General features: G+C 37.1%; 1 pseudogene across 1 annotated transcript; it reads left to right on the forward strand.

Annotated features, from left to right (window-relative positions):
• Positions 1-1,385: 1,385 nt before the first annotated feature.
• Positions 1,386-15,656, forward strand: LOC147372772 (killer cell lectin-like receptor subfamily B member 1; annotated as a pseudogene). Its single transcript, XR_015164947.1, has 7 exons — positions 1,386-1,470; positions 4,204-4,302; positions 6,424-6,498; positions 8,555-8,709; positions 9,522-9,637; positions 12,037-12,137; positions 13,996-15,656. The product of XR_015164947.1 is annotated as a killer cell lectin-like receptor subfamily B member 1 (transcript).
• Positions 15,657-20,826: the final 5,170 nt, after the last annotated feature.

Genomic DNA, 20,826 nt, shown 5'->3' on the forward strand with positions numbered 1-20,826 from the left:
ATTTTCAGTTTCTTCCTGTTTCAGTATTAGTACATTTCTAGAGCTATATCCATTTCTTCTAGGTTATCCAACTTGTTGGTATTCAATTATTCATAATATTCTCTTCTTTAATATATATCCCTATATCCTCATCAATTATTTTAAATTCTTTGCCAGGTAGCTCATTGATCTGATTCTTTTAGAATCAGCTCCTGGAGTTTTTCTTTTATTGCTTTATTTGTTATGTTTTGTCATCTTTGTTATGGTTCTCTGTTGTATATGTGTGTATATCCTCTGTATTTGTCTTTCTACCTATCATAGTGACAGTAAATTTCTAATTTCTAATAATCTGTGTTTAGAAAGGGTTACAGAGGAGATTAGATGATCAATGAATTCAATAACACAACTAAAAAAGTCTCCAAATGTAAGTTCTCTTGAGGAATTTATTTTATATGTATATAAAGGTAATTGAATAATAAGGGTCTTTTCAATTATATAATTGTGAAGATGGTTGAACAAAAAATCCATCAATACACTTCACACTATATATGGACAAATGAAGACTCTCCTTTGGTTTATATTTCTACCAGTTTATACTTTTGAAGCTCACATAATTTTGCAAGATTGTGGTTCAAAAGTATACTCTTTCCTCATCAACTGTTTTTAATGTGGCCATTGTGGAGTCCTTGTGGTCATAGTAATAACTTGAAATTAAACTTCAGTGCACAGCATTCTTTTAAGCTAAGAATAGTCTGGATGTTTGGCTCTTTGTTTTCTCTGTTCTATTACTCAGTGGCCTTTTCCACATTTACAACCTCATTTTCCACATTTCACATTCTTGAGGGGAGAGGACAAATATTTAAAGAAGATTTTAGAGGTTTTGAGAGGTGTCCTGCAGGGTTTTGGATTGGTTTGGTTTGGTTTGGTTTTTGCATTAGTGTTTATGTTTTACAACCTTGTATTAAATATTGTTTATCCTAATTCCTAACTTTTTTGGAGCCAAATCAGAGTGCTTCATTTCCTTCACTCTGGTCCCAGCACAGAGAAAGGTATTCAAAAAGGATGGCTATGAAGACAACAGCAAACCGTCCTAGAATTTGTCAAACAGGCCAATTAATTAAAGAAAGTAGATATTGGGTTGGCCAAAAAATTCGTTTGCATTTTAACTCAACTGAACTTTTTGGCTATCCCAATATTGCATGTCTAAATATGCTTGACACCCAGTAAATGGGTTTTCTCACTAATTCATAGAAAACCCACTGCTGTGTAGGTAGGTGTGGGTAGGTGAGAACATAAGAAGACAACAAAGCTTTTCAGAAATGGGCACTTCATTTGGCTGATCTTGCCTCATAGAACTTAGGGTTTTTTCTTTTATACAACATTAGTGCCACATTCTGCCATTTGCAATGGACAATCAGCCGGTGTACGAAAATTCAAACTTAGCCAGGGATTCTGCCATTGAAAGGTCATCACCCTCTTCTCTTTGTCAGAGTAAGTGACTTTAATTTTCCTTCTGGCATTGGTATATCTTCCAATACTTGGATTTTTCTCTTAAATTTGTGGTTTTAAATCATGACTCTGAAGATGAGCAGCAGTCATATGCTAATGTTAAATAGATATAGCATGGCCTGTCTATAGGTAATCACAGATATGGGAAAAAAACCACATCTTGTAGGTTTGTTTTTTATCAAGATAATTTTGTGAAAAGTGAACATCGCTGTTATCACTGAACCTTGGCAAAAGGATTCTTTAAGAAATATTTTACATCTATGAACATATGAACAAAGAAGTATTTTTCTTTGTCTTTTTGGTTTTTCTGCTTCACCATGCACCATGCATGATCTTTGTTCCCAGACCAGGGTTCACATCCATGCTCCCTGCAGTGGAAGCTTGGAGGCTTAACCACTGAACCACCAGAAAGTCCCCTTTTTGTTTTACAGTTTGTTTATTTATTAACAAAGGAGTATGTTTAGAGATACTTTACTACCTTGCTGTAATAGTTACCTACTTTATTCCAAATTCCTTTATAAATTACTGTAAGTTCCAATGCATTTGCACCCATGATGTTCCCTTCAAAACACTGGAGTGTAGTCTTAATGATTGACATCTTTCACTCTACAAAAGGAAGAGAAAAAATGTTCTGAAAAAAATGATATTCAAGATCAAAGACTTGAATAGAATCACAATCTGATGATTTTTAAATTAAAATGTATATCAGCTTAGAAGGAGGTAAGCCACAGGACATGGGAGAAAATCATTGATGAAACTATTTGACATTTGTTGAAGTTGGCAATTTTGTGTGTGTGTGATCTAGTATTCTGAGTGAAGGAGACAGGGATTCTAACATGAGGTAATGTATTCCATGGGCTGGGGATGGATGAAAAGAAACTAGAAACTAAGTAGAAAAATGTATAAAATTATCATAATATAGTACTGCCTTCTGATGTCAAACCAAATTTACTAATATTGTAATTTTTATCCCATGTGATATTCATTTCATAGTGTACTTAGCACATGGGTTGTATCTTTTTAAGACCGTTTGGTATAATTTGAAACTATTAAATTATCAACATTCTAAATTGGAGATTGAAAAGTCTTAGGGTTACAAAAGAGTTTGATGATACTTTCATATGGGGTAATGGAAATTTGGGGAATTTTGATAACTACAGTGAGAGTTTGGTTAAGCTACAGGTATTTTTTGATGTGAAAGAGCAAGGCTTTCTCTTCCCTATTCAAATCAAGCAAAAGTGGAAGAAAGGAGGATGGTGTTGAAAGGACATTTTGGAGAATGAGTATACAGAAAGATGGCAAGATTTTCCTCAAAAGCTACTATCTATGATCCCAAGTCAATGGGGCCAGAAAATCTGTCTATTTTGATTGCAATCATTATTCCACAAAATATCATTCTAAAAGTAACTCTGAAAAACAAAATAGAATAAAGTAAGAACAAAATGTGTGCTTATAAACACCTGACTGAAAAAAATGCATAACGTAAAAGTTGAGAATTATGTATTTGGTGACTTTACTGAGGACCATAGCCAAGAAGGTAGCCTCTTAGATAACTCTAAGGAACTTTCCCAAAAGGCGACAGAGGATCCAGGATTTATAGGAGTTTTTGCTTAAAACAAAAGGAAAAACATGTAGTTGAATGTCAAAAGATGACTGCTGATCACAAAAACAGATGTCTCAAGTTAATGATTTTAGTGCTTTTCTACATGTGGGAAGACACACACAAAAATCAATCATTCTTATTGAAATCAATCACTCACATGTATTTTAAATACCCAGGCTTTTATCCTGTTTTTCCTCTATCCTGAATTCCCCTCAGGCTTCACCATCGGGGCAGCTGCCCTGCTTGATGGCTTTATGGTTGCAACATCTCTTGTTTATTGAAATGGCAGGTGACATTCTTTCTCTGCACATTGACCTGGTATTACAATTATTGTGAAACTACCCCTGAGCTCTTTGGCTGAACTGTTCAGGCTATGGGACTGTGGAATAGTGATTATATTAAAGACATTCGGGAAAACCAGAGATGTGAGTTGTGACTTATTTAATTTATAATTTCTTATAAAAGTAGATAAGTGTTGGCAAAATGCCTCTAGTGTTTATCTTTTCATCCAAAAATAAGCACCTGAGGCAGATGTGCCCTGGTGCTGGGGCGACTGTAAGTGAACAAAATAGTGAAAAAATATTTTCTATTCTTGTTTTTATATTATACTACTAGGAAGACATACATATAAATGAATAAGTATATTATGTATTAGATGATATTAAGTGCAAAAGAGAAAACTTTATATGTATTTGTCATTTCCACCCCCTTGGTCTCTTGTTTATTTATTTTAGCTGCACTGGGGCTTTGTTGCTGCATGCAGCCTTTCTCTGGTTGTGGTGAGGGGGGCTACTCTTCACCTGCAATGCGTGGGCTTCTCACTGTGGTGGCTTCTCTTGTTGTGGAGCATGGACTTAGTTGTGCTGTGGCACGTGAAATCTTCCTGGACCAGAGATCCAACCTCTGTGCCCTGCGTTGGCAGGCAAATTCTTAACCACTGCACCACCAGGGAAGTCTTCAGAATCCTACTTTAAGATGATTGGTAAATGATCTTTTCTGCCCCTATCCCTCATCCTAAATCTAGCTCTTTCTTATGTGATCCAAACAACCTTTGCGTTTTGTACCAAATGAACTCAACTGAGTTAACCTGGTATATTTTCTTAATCTCTCAGATGTTTGTCAGGGTCCATGTCAGCATAGATTTGCTCTGAAACTTGGGTGTGCTGGGATTATTCTTCTTGCCTTTACTGTGATTGCATTGAAAATTTCAGGTAAGTGGTACAAGATCACTTATTATTATTTTTCTACTTATTCTACTTGTACCATCAATATGGCTACCCCAAACTTAGTGGAAGACCAATGAAATATAAAGAGTCACAAAACAGTGCTCTAATAGTGCTCAGCCCATATTCATTCTAAAACATTTGGCCTCTGATATTTCTCTTCCTAGTTGTTCTCAGAGTCATCGCAAGGGATTTCACATGTGCTCCAAGAATTTTTTTTTAATTTTAATTATGATAAAAGGGTGACAATAACAAGAAAATTTCCAATAATTTACAGTTTTTATTTTAAAATATATTTTATGTAATGCACCAAAAGATTTCAACACATAGTAATACAAAAATTATTGATGAGCTATTTGACATTGTTTTTACAGATTGTTTTAGATCTTTGAAATCTAGTGTGTATGTTTTAAATCTACAGTACATTTCAACTTAGCCACTAATATCAATAACCTCAGATATGCAGATGACACCACCCTTACGGCAGAAAGTGAAGAGGAACTAAAAAGCCTCTGATGAAAGTGAAAGTGGAGAGTGAAAACGTTGCCTTAAAGCTCATAATTCAGAAAACTAAGATCATGGCATCTGGTCCAATCACTTCATGGCAAATAAATGGGGAAACAGGGGAAACAGTGTCAGACTACATTTTTGGCCTCCAAAATCACTACAGATGGTGATTGCAGCCATGAAATTAAAAGATTCTTACTCCGTGGAAGGAAAGATATAACCAACCTAGATAGCATATTCAAAAGCAGAGATATTACTTTGCCAACAAAGGTACATCTAGTCAAGGCTATGGTTTTTCCAGTAGTCATGTATGGATGTGAGATTTGGACTATAAAGAAAGCTGAGCACAGAAGAATTGATGCTTTTGAACTGTGGTGTTGTGGAAGGAGGTCCAACAATCCACCCTAAAGGAGATCAGTCCTGGGTGTTCATTGGAAGGACTGATGCTACAGCTGAAACTCCAATACTTTGGCCACCTCATGCAAAGAGTTGACTCATTGGAAAAGACCCTGATGCTGGGAGGGATTGGGGGCAGGAGGAGAAGGGGACAACAGAGGATGAGATGGCTGGATGGCATCACCCACTCGATGGACATGAGTTTGAGTGAACTCCGGGAGTTGGTGATGGACAGGGAGGCCTGGCGTGCTGCGATTCATGGGGTCGCAAAGAGTCGGACACAACTGAGTGACTGAACTGAACTGAACTGATTCATCAGAAATACTTGATTTGTATTTAGATTTTGTAAAGCTTACAGTTTTAAAGTTTATTGAACTTGTTACAATATTGCTTCTGTTCTTCCTATGTTCTGGGTTTTTGTTTGTTTTTGTTTTTTGTTTTTGGCCAAGACGCATGTGGGATCTCAGCTTTCCAACCAGGGATCACACCTACTCCTCATGCACTGGAAGGCAAAGTCTTAACACTGGATGGCTTAGGAAGTCCCTATAGTTTCTTAAGTGCCTACTAAATTTCAGATTGTCCTGGGCAATGTCTCACATAGGATAGGCACTATATTCTGAAGATGGAGCATGCAAACAGGAGTGTAAGCAATTTAAAAGTTTAAGTAACACCAGGTTACTGAAAGCAAGTAAAAAATGTGAAAGTGAAAGTCGCGTAGTCGTGTCTGACTCTTTGCAACCCCATGGACCATACAGTCCATGGAATTCTCCAGGTCAGAATATTGGAATGGGTAGCCTTTCCCTTCTGCAGGGGCTCTTGGATTCTTTGCCAGCTGAGCCACAAGGGAAGCCCAAGAATACTGGAGTAGGTAGCCTATCCCTTCTCCAGCGGATCTTCACGACCAAGGAATCCAACCGGAGCCCCCTGCATTGCAGGCTGATAAGCAAACAAAGAAAGTTTAAGTAAATAGGTAAAGTCTTATTTATAGTAGAAGCAAGTAACTCAATGTTCCTGTGGGTTGACTTGTTATGTATTTGTTTACATTGTCTTCTAAATGGACTCTCTGTTACTACATTGCTATTCCTTTTATCTTCTGTTCATTTCAAGCTTGTTGAAATCATTTCCGGAAGTGATAAATATAGCATATCCATTTCACTGCAGCTTTTAGCATTAACCTTTTTAAAATAGTTTCTCTTTATTTACCAGTGATATCCTTAATACAAAACTCATCAAAAGGAAAAAGCACCGTGGATTCCCAAGAAAAGAGGATGGAAACAACAGGTATATTTTGTGCCTTGAATTTCTTAAGAATAATGGCTAAAATTTGATAGATATCATTGCCTTATCTTAATTAAGGCTAATAACAACCAATACATTAAGATAGTATTATCACTCTGCTTTTACCTTTGACAAAACAGAGACATGGAAAGATTAAGCCACTCATTCAGAGTCATACAAGTCCTAAGAGGTGACACTGAGACTTTGGTCGTCTATATTCAGAGCCTATGATCTTAACCAGATAATACTGTCTTAATGAATATTCCTGCCAGGATAGTCAATAATTAATTAATAGTTAAAAACCAAGCTATAGTCAAATAGTCATTTACATGGGCTATTAGGTGATTTGAATGAATATATCAAGCAGTTAACTTTGGTCTGAAGTTAATTAATGAAACACAAATGTGAAATGAATTCTTTAAATTTATTGTATTAATCATTAAGACATTGATCATGTTCTTATACTTTCTAAGTAGTGTGTTTTAATACACTATTGATGAGTGGCTGCAGCAGAAAGTGATCATTTATTATATACATTGTACAGAACAGAAATTTTAAGAAACTTGGGAAATCCTTCTAGAAAATGCTATCCAATAGATCCTGTTAATAACCCATCCCGAAGAAGAAGAAATGCAAAAAACAATGAGCTGATTCCAATTTGGGAAAGGAGTACATCAAGGCTGTATATTGTCACTCTGCTTATTTAACTTATGTGCAGAGTACCTTGTGTGAAATCCCGGGCTAGATGGAGCACAAGCTGGAATCAAGATTACCGGGAGAGATATCAATAATCTTAGATATGCAGATGACACCACCCTTATGGCAAAAAGTGAAGAACTAAAGAGCCTCTTGATGAAAGTGAAAGAGGAGAGTGAAAAAGTGGGCTTAAAATTCAACATTCAAAAAATGAAGATGATGGCATCTGGTCCCATCACTTCATGGCAAATAGATGGGGAAAAAATGGGAACAGTGACAGACTTTATTTTCTAGGGCTCCCAGATCACTGCAGATTGTGACTATAGCCATGAAATTAAAAGACATGTGCTGCTTGGAAGAAAAACTGTGACCAACATAGACAGCATATTAAAAATCAGAGACATTACTTTGCCAACAGAGGTCCGTCTAGTCAAAGCAATGGTTTTTCCAATAGTCTTGTATGGATGTGAGACTCAGACCATAAAGACAGCTGAGTGCTGAAGAATTGATGTTTTTGAACTGTGGTGTTGGAGAAGACTCCTGAGAATCTTTTGGACTGCAAGGAGATCAAACCAGTCAATCCTAAAGGAAATCAGTCCTGAATATTCATTGGAAGGACTGATGCTGAAACTGAAGCTCCAGTCCTTTGGCCACCTGATGCAAAGAGCTGACTCATTGGAAAAGACACTGATGCTGGGAAAGATTGAAGGCAGAAGGAGAAGGGGATGACAGAGGTTGAGATGGTTGGATGGCATCACCGACTCGATGGACATGAGTTTGAGCAAGCTCTGGGAGTTGGTGATGGACAAGGAAGCCCCATGCTGCAATCCATGAATTTACAGAGTTGGACAAGACTGAGTAACTGAGTTGAACTGAATAGGCAAATATATAATTTAGCATTAGAATGTTTTTTTAATTTTTCTCCATGGTATTTGCCATTAACTTATGAATTATTATTTGCTTTCAAGTATTGTTTCAAGTGTATTTTTTAGATGATTTTTATATTGTTGTCCATGGAGTAGAAAGAGCACTGGTGAGGAATTTAAGGAATCCTAGAAAGAGTTTGTCTCTATCACCATCTGCGTATGTAGACTTGAACAAGTTATTCTGTCTGTTACTATTTTAACTGGTCACTATTTTTCAAATCTTAGTAGCAGAATGAACAGTGGTCTCAAAAGCTTCACAGTTATATTAAATTCTAAATACATAATTGTCCTCACAGTGATGATCAAAGTCTTTCCTGAATTTATGATGACTAGTGCATGCGTGGTTAGTGTTAGTGGGATGGGGACAGGTTAGAAACATAACATTTATTTCTTCTTCCTCTTTCTTACTTTATTGTTCCCCGTCTTTCTTACTTTAGAGAGACCAGTTCTGTTAACATGCCCAATGCATTGGCAACAAATCTGACATAAATGCTTATATCTTCATGAAACTTCCAAATCTTGGGATGACAGTCTAGCTGACTGTTCCACAAGAGAATCCAGTCTACTGCTTATTCAAGATCGGGAAGAATTGGTAAATAATTAAGTAAAATACTTTAATACAACTTAGCACTGACTTCTAGCCACATCAAGATCTTTGTGCTTTAGCCTTAAGGGTTCTATGCAGATGAAAATATCAACCTTGACTTCAAGAAGCTCACAATCTGAGAGACTAAATAGACATGTAAACAAAATAAATATAATTTAATGAATACAATATAAATATAAACATTTGTATATATTAATATATAAATGAACAAATAGAAATATCACAAATAAGGATTAATTAACTCCAACAGGGAGTCAGGAAAGGCCTCATACAGAGTGAAGTAAGCCAGAAAGAAAAACACCAAAGCAGTATACTAATACATATATATAGAATTTAGAAAGATGGTAACAATAACCCTGTATACGAGACAGCAAAAGAGACACTGATGTATAGAACAGTCTTATGGACTCTGTGGGAGAGGGAGAGGGTGGGAAGATTTGGGAGAATGGCATTGAAACGTGTAGAATATCATGTATGAAACGAGTCGCCAGTCCAGGTTCGATGCATGATACTGGATGCTTGGGGCTGGTGCACTGGGACGACCCAGAGGGATGGTATGGGGAGGGAGGAGGGAGGAGGGTTCAGGATGGGGAACACATGTATACCTGTGGTGGATTCATTTCGATATTTGGCAAAACCAATACAATATTGTAAACTTTAAAAATAAAATAAAATTAAAAAAAAAAAAAAAGAAGAGGTGATACTTGAACTGGGTTTCAGAGGATGAGCATAAGAATGCAAACCAGTAACAGATAAACAGATTCAATATGCAGTCATTTCTTCTGTTGCATTTACAGAGACTCATACAAAACCTGATAAACGAAGAAGAAATTCTGTTTTGGAATGGATTAAATTTTACATTATCAGAGAAGAGCTGGAAGTGGGTAAATGGATCCTTTTTAAATTCTAAAATGTGAGTATTAGGTAAGCTAATTTGAATATTCAGTTTACAACTGTTATTGAAGACTGAGATTTATAGTTAATAGCCTGAGAAGAAGAATGATTCTGAAGTTGGTTAAAAATTTCTATATGTGAAAACACACCAACCCTTTGTCACAACATATATTTTATCTGCAGCGCAGTTTTAAGAGACGAGGAATAGATCAATTCCTTTGGGAGGGACACACACAAAGAAGTTTTTAAAAGAATAAAATTTAAAAATAAAGAAATTTCTAGCTAGAAGCTATTGACCCAAAGAATTGTTAAATAGCTTTTCAACCTGTGGAACCACATACCTTAGTGGGCCACGCTGGAACGATAAATACGAGAAGAAAAATACAGCGCATATCAGAGTATGTGGAATCCAGATATTTGGGAACTAGCCAAATTGTGATAAATATCGCAGCCTATTTTAACCAGTAGTGTGGAAAAAGAGTTGTTTGAGGAGATGTTATAAACCTGCATAAGCCACAATTTGAGCTATTTGCCATTTCTTTTTCTTACATTTTATTTATTTATTTTTGTCTGTGATGGGTCTTCACTGCTGCTCAGAGTTTTCTTTAGTTGCTCAGAGTGGAGGCTACTCTCTAGCTGTGGTGTGCGGGCTTTTCACTATGGTAGTTTCTCTCTTGCCGAGCACCTCTTCTAGGACACTTGGGCTTCAGTAGTTGCGGTGTATGGGCTCTAGAGCACAGACACGATAGTTGTATTGCACAGGATTAGTTGCTCCACAGCATGTAGGATCTTCCCAGATTAGGGATCGAACCTGTGTCTCCTGCTTTGGCAGGTAGCTTCTTCACTGAGTCGTTAGGGAAGCCCTGGCCATTTTTTTCTGGTTGTCTCACTATAGTCTCTTATTGCAAGATGGTCAGGATAACCATGAGTGTTTTAGGATTGATGTTACAAATTAAATTACAAACCTTTAACGGACTTCATCTTTTTTGTACATCAAAGGGCAGGACACTATTTTTCCCTAGAAAGTGAAAGTGTGCAGGCATCCAACCAAGTTTCTGAAAAGAATTTTTGTTGAGTTTTTCAGAACAGATGACATTGTGTTATGCTTTTTGAGTTCGCAAAAGATTTATTGACATTTGTATAAATTACAGTTAAAATCTATTCTTTTTCTCATTCAAAAAACCAAGACATGGAAGGTTAATACCCAGGAGCATATGCAAGTTTATATATAGTATAAATATAGTATAGTAATAATTTAGTAATATAGTAAATATAGTAATATAGTAATAATATAGTAATATTTTATTGTGTGGAAAGTTACCAAACATTGAGATATGTTGGTTTAATTACCAAGTTTTGATTTGTTTGACTCATTCTAAAATACAGTATTTTTTTAAGTGCAGTACTTTAAAATGAATATTATTTTAAAATAAAGTGTTCTGGACTAGAATAAACATATTAAAAGGCAAATGTATTTTGTTAAATAAAATCTATTCTGAATTTTTATTTGTTTTACAAGGCTTATTATCTACACTTCATTGACATATAAATGCAACTCTGATATTAGCTTACTTTTATTTCTTTGTCATTAGAAAAGGTTAATTTTGGTTACATGTGTGTATGTTTCTTACTGGGGCATTATGTTTATTTTATTAAGGTTTATTATAAAATTGGAAAACTCTGAGGTCTTTATGAGAAGAAATACAGGCATAGTTGATAGATTAAATGTGACTGAACATTCTATTTTATTCTGAAGATTAAAGTAATGGTTTTATGAATACTGTGATCAGGTAAATCTGGAAGGTATCATATGATAATAAAACAGCAGCAGTTAGACACTGCTTTTATTTAGTGCACTAATCTAGACAGCATATTATAAAGTAGAGACATTACTTTACCAACAAAGGTCCGTCTAGTCAAAGCTGTGGTCTTGCCAGTAGTCGTGTATGGATGTGAGAGTTGGACTATAAAGAAAGCTGAGTGCAGAAGAATTGATGCTTTTGAACTGCGGTGTTGGAGAAGACTCTTGAGAGTCCCTTGGACTGCAAGGAGATACAACCAGTCCATCCTAAAGGAAAGAAGTCCTGAATATTCATTGGAAGGACTGATGCTAAAGCTGAAACTCCAATATTTTGGCCACCTGATGTGAAGAACTGACTCATTTGAAAAGACCCTGATGCTGGGAAAGATAGAAGGAAGGAGGAGAAGGGGAAGACAGAGTATGAGATGGTTGGATGGCATCACCAACTCAGCGGACATGAGTTTGAGTAAACTCCGGGAGTTGATGATGAACAAAGAGGCCTGGCGTGCTGCAGTCCATGGGGTCACAAAGAGTCAGAAAGGACTGAGTGACTGAACTGAACTGAACCCTGGTTTTCAAGTAAAGTAAAACAGAGTGATAATTATTTTTTTTAACAGGACTGCTTTGGGGGTTAAAGAAGATAACACTGAAGAACTAGGCAGAGATCTGATCAAAGTGAGCCTGCAAAGTTACCAAGGGCCTTTTGGAAATGGGCTTGGTCAGTTGAGCATAAAAACGTTATCTTGAAAGTTGAAGGGACCAGAAAGGTGAAAGAGAGAAAATAGTAAAAGACACTTTTGCTATTACTCTCTTGCAAGAAATGCTGATGTGACTAGACTGTCAGGCCCTAGGAGGGAATCAGGTGGACTTCTCAGGGCCAAGGGGCTTTATGAAGAAATAGAAAAAAGGAACAAAGAAAATCTGTGATAGAGCCCTGCCCACTGTACCACTTCACTTTCGATAGGACAAGCAGGTGAACGTCTTGCGCATATCCCATCCTAGCACACAAGTTCTGCATTGCCATCCCATTCTTTGACTGCTACTCACACCATATCTGCAATGAGCCACAACACTCCTGCATCTTTGGAACTAATAGAACATGGATCACAGCAGACACTCGTGAACTGTTTGGAATGGGGAAAAAAATGAACTTTCTACTACATACAACATGAACTGAGCCTCCTTTTCTGTCCACATTCAAATTCTGCAGACCCTGTGTATCTATCTATGTACTTACTACATTTCCTGAGCACATACTCTGTTTAAGCCTGATCACACTTCTATAGGTATCGTCTCAATGCCTCCCCAAATACTAGGTCATTATATCCTAAATATTTAAGAAAATCAAAGTTCCATGAAAGCAATAAGTTTTTCATGTGGTATGTTAATAGGAGATTCAGTTTCCAATTTTCAAAGCTTCATTTTGTATATATCATGATGACATTTCTGTTTAGAATCCTTCGCTTCCAGTGAAGATGAACTTGCAAGTTGCAGATGTTTATGTTAGCTTTGTTTTAAAAGTTTATATTTGTGACTGACTGTGTAGTTATCACTGTTCAGTTGCTAAGTCGTGTCCAACCCTTTCTGACCCCCATGGACTGCAGCTCCCCAGGGTCCTCTGGCCTCCAGTATCTCCCAGTTTGCTCAAATTCATGTCCGTTTGAGTCAGTGATGCTATCTAACCATCTCATCCTCTGCTTCCCCCTTCTCCTTTAGCCTCAGTCTTTCCCAGCATCAGGGTCTTTTCCAATGAGTTGGCATTTCCCATCAGGTGGTCAAAGTATTGGAGCATCAGTCCTTCCAAGGGATATTCAGGGTTGATTTCTTTTAGAATTGACTGGTTTGATTTGCATGCAATCCAAGGGACTCTCAAGAATCTTTTCCAGCACCACGATTTGAAAGCATCAATTCTTCGGCACTTACTCTCTTTATGGTATAAATTTCACATCAGTACATGAGTAATGGAAAAGCCATAGCTTTGACCATATTGACATTTGCTGGCAAAGTGATGTCTTTGCTTTTGAATATGCTGTCTAGGTTTGTCATAGCTTTCCTTCCAAGGAGCAAGTGAAAAAAAGTGAAAGGGAAAGTGTTAGTCCCTCAGTCCTGTCTGACTCTTTCCCACCCTATGGATATATGTCTCCAGGTTCCTCTACCCACGGAAATGGAAGTCTCTAGACAAGAATACTGGAGTGGGTAGCCATTCCCAGGAGCAAGTGTCTTTTAATTTCACATCTTCAGTCATTGTCTACAAAGGTTTTGGAGCCCAAGCAAACAAAGTCTGTCACTGCTTTCATTTTTCCCCCTGCTATTTGCCATGAAGTGATAGAACTGGATGCTAAAATCTTAGCTTTTGAATGTTGAGTTTCAAGCCAACTTTTCACCCTCCTCTTCCCCCCTCTTTCAGAGGCTTTTTAGCTCCTTTTCACTTTCTGACATTAGACTGTTTATTTACCCAATGCTTAATATCTGAGCATCTCGTTGTTTCCTGAAAGTTACAGAAAATACTGGCTGGATGAGGAGAATTGTGTGAGAAAATCATGAACACTAAGAGAGTCTTTTCTTTTTCTCCACAGATTACCCATTTTTTGGTGATGCTAAAGAAGACTGCTGTGTTTACATATCAAAGACACAATGTATTTCTGATTACTGTGCTGCAGAAAATAGATGGATCTGCCAAAAAGAACTAAAACCTGTCAGAAACAAAGGAATATATTCTTCCAATTGACTAGACATCCCCTTCCATGTCTTTAATTTCCATTTCAGATCTCTGTCATTTTAACTGTATATATTGTCATAGTGGCTCCATGCACATTTTGTGGTACAAAGTGAACACACACTGAGAATTCTAATTTTTGTGAATTTTACAAAAGTTCATGTCTAACCTCCTCATTAAATAACTGAGAAAACATATACCTAAAGAAAAGATATCTCAGGGTATGTGCTCAGGAGTCAGATAGGTGGATCATATGGTAGTTCTATTTTTCAGTTTTTTAAGGAACTGCCATACCGTTCTCCATAGTGGCTGTATCAATTTACATTCCCACCAGTGGTACAGGAGGGTTCCCTTTCCTCCACACGCTCTCCAGCATTTCCTGTTTGTAGATTTTGTTCATGATGGTCATTCTGACGGGTGTGTTAGCTTTGACATAAATACACAACCATATGTAAAATGAATAGCTAGTGGGAAGCTGCTATATAGCACAGAGAACTGAGCTCAGTGCTCTGTGATGACCTAGAAGAGTCTGATGGGGAGGGGTGCAAGCAGGAGGCTCGGGAGGGAGGGGATATATATATATATATATATATACACACACACTTATAGCTGATTCACTTCATTGTACAGCAGAAGCTAACACAACATTGTAAAATAATCCATTCTCTGGACTCTTATATCAGAGATCCATTACTAAAGGAATTTGGGGAAAGGAACTTAACTCTTCTCCATCATTGCAAAGTTCTTTTCATTTTAATTTTATCCCTGCTTTTTTTTTTTAATTAAATTTCATTGGAGTGTAATTGCTTTATAATAGTGCATTAGTTTCTACTGTACAGCAAATTGAACCAGTCTTACGTATACATTTATCCCCTCCCTTTAGGACTTCCTTCCCACAGTGCATTAATTAGAGTTCCATATGCTATGCACTGTACACCAGGTACCAATTTCTTTTTGGCAGTAGATACCAATTTCAGGAGGACAATTTTTCCACCAACCAGGGAGGAGGTTATGGTTTCAGGATGATTTTCAAGTGCATTACATTCACTGTACATTTGTTTATTTATTTCCATTATCATTATATCAGCTCCATCTCAGATCATCAGACATTAGATATGGGAAATTGGGGACCCGTGCTATACAGTATGTTCTCATTTGGTATCTATTTTATATATGTACATAGTACCAGTAGTGTAGATATGTCAATCAACTCCCCCAATTCCTCCCACCACCCCCTTTCTCCTTTGATATCCATACATTTGTTCTCTATTTCTGTTTTGCAAATAGGATCACCTATACCATTTTTCTAGATTCTACATATATGCATTAATATGAAATTTATTTTTCTCTTTCTTCCTTACTTCACTCTGCATGACAAACTCTAGATCCATCCACATCTCTACAAATGACCCAATTTCATTCCCTTTTATGTCTGACAAGTCAGTGCCAGCCTGAATCATATAAATTCAAATAATGCTATAATGATCAAAACAAAATTTTAGTTACTGTTTTCCATGCCTGTTGATTTATACTACTTATAAAATTTTGAACACATCAAATATTCGAAGGATAATTCATTTTGTGCCAGTTACTTAGGAAACATCAATACATTTTTAGAAAAATATTCTCAACAAGATTATATTTACAAAGTAATAATATATGATAAAAGTGAGATTTTTGAAGTGTTTGTTCTTTCGAGGGAAAAGACCTATAAAGAACAGATACTTTAGAAAAAATGTTCCCACAATGGACAATGTACATTCCTACCTCCTTGGAATGATGTTCAAAGCAACCTTCTAAAGCAGATCAGGATAAAGCTAAGTTCATTCAGTTAGTTCAGAATTCATTCCAAATATAGCACTTTCTTTCTCCTATATTTATGTGATCTGAATTCAAGCACCCCTAAAGCACACATCCGTAAGAACCTTTTACAATGAAACTAAGCCCAAGAAGTTAGGTTCTTGAACTGTCATTTGCTATTGCACTATTAGATAATCACTTGAATTCATTCTTGGATATGATAAGGCTGAGGTCATCTCCGAAACTCAAACTATAAAGATGCAATTCCAGGAGGAAGACAAGTCTAACCATATTCTAGACAGATTAAAAAATATCAGATCTAAGAGAACATTTTTTGGTTGCACTATTTGAGTCAATGTTTATGTAGCTGGTAAAGAATCCACCTACAATGTGGGGGACCTGGGATCGATCCCTCGGTTGGGAAGATCCCCTGGAGAAAGGAAAGGTTACCCACTCCAGTATTCTTGCCTGGAGAATTTCATGGACTCTTTAGTCCATGGGGTCACAAAGAGTTGGACACAACTGAGTGACTTTCATGTTTTACTGACAATAAACTCACTGCAAAGCCAAGTCATGTCAACCTATTATGTCACTCAGGATCGGCCATCTACACTTCCTCTGTGCATCCATGCTTCTGATGCAGGCTCCTGACCACTCTTTGAACACATCCTGATGTTTCAAAATTTCATGGTTGCACCATACATGTGACAGGCTCCTTTCATATAATCCTTTTATTCTTTGCCTAGAAAAAGCCTAGGAACTGTAGAAAGCTTGAATCAAATGTTCATTTTTTTCTGAACTTTTCCTCAAATCACTCTGACTCTCTTTTTCTTTCCACTTTTTAAAAACAGGATTTAGTTTCTTCTTTGCAATATTATAATTAGTCCTTTTTTATGATTGTAAGACTGTTCTGCTTCTCTCCTGGCTAGAGCTGGACAAGAATCACGATAAAACAATGAAGAGAAGAGAAGTCTCTGATTCAGTTAAAAGAGTAAGGGCAAAAAACTGGAAATAGAACTGCCATACGACCCAGCAATCCCACTGCTGGACATACACACCAAGGATACCAGAAATGAAAGAGACACATGTACCCCAATGTTCATCACAACACTGTTTACAATAGGCAGGACATTGAAGAAACCTAGATGTCCATTGGCAGATGAAAGGATAAGAAAGCTGTGGTACACATATACAATGGAATATTACTCAGCTATTAAAAAGAATGCATTTGAATCAGTCCTAATGAGTTTCATGAAACTGGAGCCTATTATACACAGTGAAGTAAGTCAGAAAGAAAAACACCAATACAGTACATTAACACATATATATGGAATTTAGGAAGATGGTAATGATGACCCTATATGCAAGACAGCAAAAGACACACAGACGTAAAGAACAGACTGTTGGACTCTGTGGGAGTAGGCGAGGGTGGGATGATTTGAGAGAATAGCATTGAAACATGTATATTATCATATGAGAAATAGATCGCCAGTCCAGGTTCGATGCATGAGACAGGGTGCTCAGGGCCAGTGCACTGGGATGACCCTGAGGGATAGGATAGGGAGGGAGCTGAGAGGGGGGTTCAGGATGGGGAACACCTGTACACCCATGGCTGATTCATGTGAATGTGTGGCAAAAACCACCACAATATTGTAAAGTAATTACCTTCCAATTAAAATAAATTAATTAATTAAAAAAAGAGTAAGGGCATAACAACGGTTTATTTATGCCATAGTTAATGGCCCTTGAAACTGGACCAATGGAAGGTCTTCCATTTATTTTCTATGCCATGTGTTTGCATTTGAAGTTCATTTCCCATTATTTTGTCTTCCTGTTACACCCATTGACAGAGCTCCTCAATATATACAGTGTGTGTTAAAAGCAGGTGTCATGTTTAACTTATTACACTATTACCTGTAAAATAAACAGCAAGGACCTACTGTATATACCTTTGCTGTACACTGGAAACTGACACAACATTGTAAAGTAATTGTATTTTAATTTTTTTAAAAAATCAATTATTGTGGAAAAAATTATACTGGGAAAATGTAAAAATAAAACATACATGCATTAGCCTAGCTTTTTAAAAACTATTCTTTCTGATCCACGATGTGTAAGTAGCCACCAGTCAAATTCTGTTCCTTTAAAATGCAGGTATGACACCAAGGAAACCAGAATTGAAAGAGACATGTGTACCCCAATGTTCATCACAGCACTGTTTATAATAGCCAGGACATGGAAGCAACCTACTTGGCCATCAGCAGATGAATGGATAAGAAAGCTGTGGTACATACACACAATGGAGTATTACTCAGCCATTAAAAAGAATACATTTGAATCAGTTCTAATGAGGTCGTTGAAACTGGAGCCGATTATACAGAGTGAAGTAAGCCAGAAAGAAAAACACCAATACAGTATACTAACGCATATATATGGAATTTAGAAAGATGGTAACGATAACCCTGTATGTGAGACAGCAAAAGAGACACAGATGTATAGAACAGTCTTTTGGACTCTGTGGGAGAGGGAGGGGGGAGATGATTTTGGAGAATGGCATTGAAGCGTGTGTAATATCATATAAGAAACGAATCGCCAGCCCAGGTTTGATGCAGGATACAGAATGCTTGGGGCTGATTCACTGGGATGACCCAGAGGGATGGTATGGGGAGGGAGGTAGGAGGGGGGTTCAGGATTGGGAACATGTGTACACCCATGGCAGACTCATGTTGATGTATGGCAAAACCAATACAATATTGTAAAGTAATTAGCCTCTAATTAAAATAAATAAATTTTTAAAAAAATAAAATGCAGGTATGGATAAAAAAGAATAAGTTTGACTTTCATACCAAGCACTGTGAGAAAGGACAATCCAGGAAGTACAAGATAATTATTTAAAAAGTTTTTAAAGTTCTAAACATCTATAAACTCATGAAGCAACTAAGGTAACCAGGTATGATGGGCATACTTTTTAGTTCACCCCTTGACAGCAAGTACTTTGAATCTGCTGGTGTTCGATGAACTCCATTCTGTCCTCTTGTGGGCCTACTGGGTTTTGTTTTGTGTGTGTGTGTGCGATTTGTATGTGTTTGTGTGTTTGTAGCTATACTTGTTCTCTTCCAACAAAGCAAAACCAAACAAAGTAAAAAAAAAAAAAAAAATGTTGTATATCAGTCAGAAGCAGTTTATCTGTTTTGTCCTTTTGCACAGCTTATTTCCTTCATGATATATGAAATTTGATATTTATTTATATATCATTGTATTATTGTTATCATTTTATTACCACTATTGCCATTTGAGCTCCATGAGATAAAGACCTTCATAGCATTCTAGTCCATGCATGGTTTTGACACACAGTAAATGTTCAATAAGTATTTCCTGAAAAAAAAAAACAAATAATTATCAAATGGAATTTGTTTACTGAATGAGCTCTCCTAGGTGATTATTGTTTGTAGTCTCTTGCAACTGGAGTAAGATAGTGAGTGAACTGGGGTTAGCTCAATGTCTTTTTCACTCATATACGTGATTATTAATTACTTGAAACCTCAGGAGGATGACTGAGTTCCAAGAGCAGTTTTCTGAAAGGATCATTTTTCAAATAATAAGCAGCATAGAATGATGCGTCAGCATTTAGGAGGTGATCTGAGACTCTCCAGGTGGTGGTACTGCTAAAGAATCCACCTGCCAATGCAGAAGATGCAAGAGATGAGGGTTTGATCCCTGGGTCTGAAAGATCCCCTAAGGGAGGAAATGGCAACCCACCCCAGTATTCTTGCCTGCAAAATTTCCATGGACAGAGATGCCTGGTGGGCTGCAGTCCATGGAGCTGAAAAGAGTCAGACACAACTGAGCACGTGAGAACAGGAGGCGATGCACTAACAGGGCTAGGACCTAAATACAACCACCCAGGTATATGGATCCAACCGCACTCTCTGTCAAAACAATCTATAAGGGTCCTTTCAAAATAAACTTTGAAGGCTGCATAATCAGAATGTGCTTTGGATTCACCCTCTGTGCTTCATGGGAAATTGCCAATGTTCTACGACAAGAATTAAACTGCTATGTGGCTAAAAATTTCTAGCAAAGAACTCTAATAGGCATAATTTTTAAAGGCAATTTCAATTCTGACTGAAATTGCTCTCTAGCTTTCTCTTCAGCTATTCCTCATTTTACATATGACAGCTACTCATTCCCGGCTTGAGTAAGGTCACAGAATGAGACGTTGATGAAGCCAGGACTAGAGACTAGGTTTTCCCTGAAACAAGTAACAGTCCTTGCTTCTTCCTACTTCAGGGTTTCTTCCACTTTTCAGCACGCTTATTTGAACGTTAACTATTCAAATGTGGTGTGAATTTTCTCAATGATTTCTGCCTTCTGGGATTTTCACATTTCTCATCTTAGAGCAAGCATTTGAGGATGTTATGTTGAGAAATATTTCTTTCTGGATGGACTCTCCATTCACAGGAGTGTTCTTGTACGAATTAATAAGTGAGCCTATCTCCACCTTGTGACTATAGCATGTAGTTGCAACCGTAAAAGCAGTTTCACATGTGCAAAAACGTTCAAGAACAGTTTGTTCAATACCAATGTTTTCTGACCTAAATCTAACAATTATTACAATTTTCCTATATATCCTTTACTTCCCCTCATTGCTTTCTATTACCTTTTTTTTCTGAATGTGATGATTAGTAAGTTGCATATATAAATAAATTTAAGAAAACAAAAATAATTTAATATATAGGGGCGGCGATCAAGCGGAGCTACACCCTGCCCGAGGCCAAGGGCTGCAGCCAGAAGAAGCTACCCCACGCCCGAGGTCAGGGGCGGCAGCCGAGAGGAGCAACCCCACTTCCAAGGAGTGGTGGCTGTGCTGGCACAGGACGGCCGAGAGGAA

This window comes from Bos grunniens, chromosome 5 (assembly GCF_055505025.1).
Source record: "Bos grunniens cultivar Pamir isolate PY7600 chromosome 5, Bosgru_T2T1.0, whole genome shotgun sequence".
In the NCBI taxonomy this organism is placed as follows: Eukaryota; Metazoa; Chordata; class Mammalia; order Artiodactyla; family Bovidae; genus Bos; species Bos grunniens.